This window comes from Rhincodon typus, chromosome 45 (genome assembly GCF_021869965.1).
Source record: "Rhincodon typus isolate 14 chromosome 45, sRhiTyp1.1, whole genome shotgun sequence".
Lineage (NCBI taxonomy): Eukaryota > Metazoa > Chordata > Chondrichthyes > Orectolobiformes > Rhincodontidae > Rhincodon > Rhincodon typus.
Window position 1 is genome coordinate 462,879 of NC_063376.1, and position 1,056 is coordinate 463,934.

A 1,056-nucleotide genomic window follows, 5' to 3' on the forward strand; every position below is an offset into this window, starting at 1 on the left:
GTGTGAATGCGAGAGTGAGGAGTCTGTGAGCGACTATGACTGTACAGCCTGACTGTGTGAATGCGAGAGTGAGGGATCATTGAGTGACCACATCATGTCCCCTCCAGCCCTCCACAGGCAGCAAACAACAGTTTCAACTATCTAAAAATTTGTATCTTTGAGAAGCTAACAAAGCCTGTTTTGTGTTCATTCCTGAAGCATTCTGTTCCAGTTAAAGACTGCCAAGGTTACTTCACAGCAGAATTAATTTTCCAGTGTTCCCTGTGCTTCCTCCCATGGTTAACTAGGTGGGAAAGGGCATGGGAATGGAGAGAGCTAGGACCATTGTAATGGGCTGAATGGCTTGTTTCAATGCATAGACCTGTGATTGCATGCTGCAGTGTGTATGTGTAGCCACCAGATGGGGACAGTATTCTGCAGCGTAGTAGGGCAAGTTCTGGGATATTTACTGACCAAGCCCATCTCAAACAGTTCCAGTTCCGGATCATATCTAACCTGGAGGAGTGACCTGGTGTCTACTGCCTACCTGAGCTGTAGGAAATATATTGGAAAAATACCGCACAGCAGACAGTCATGATTGGGGAAAGTCCACTGAGAGCTCACGAGTAGCTGATTGTAAGCTTTTCACACTGAGGGTTGCCTGCTCCCAACAACAAGGCCTCAGCAGCTATGTGCAACAGAACCCTTCATTCTGCAGGAGCTGGCCTTTGGAGAGAGTGTGTGAGCAGCATAAATACAGGAAGGGAACAGCCCATTCTCAAATGGTAGCAATCAGTGGAATTCCATTCATTATCATCAGTCCCTTATTGGGCAGGATGGGTACTTATTACACAATGTCCCTCCCTAATTACCCCAGAGAAAGGAGTCGCTGATGCCCACAGCCTGACTGCTCACCTGCTGGCACTGACTCCGAGAGACCAGCTCCAAAAAACAGGCAACTTTCAGGGCACAGCACGAGGGGCAGGTGAGAGCTCATCATTCACACACACACACACACACACACAGCACTGGGAAAGCCCAGCACATGTGTCTCTCACACAGACACACATACACACA

At 48.4% G+C, this 1,056-nt stretch overlaps 1 protein-coding gene across 1 annotated transcript in view; it reads right to left on the reverse strand.

The window, feature by feature from the left end:
* The window catches only part of LOC109925017 (calmodulin-binding transcription activator 1-like), a 53,454-nt gene that overhangs the window by 31,007 nt on the left and 21,391 nt on the right, over positions 1-1,056 (reverse strand). The window lies entirely within an intron of this gene.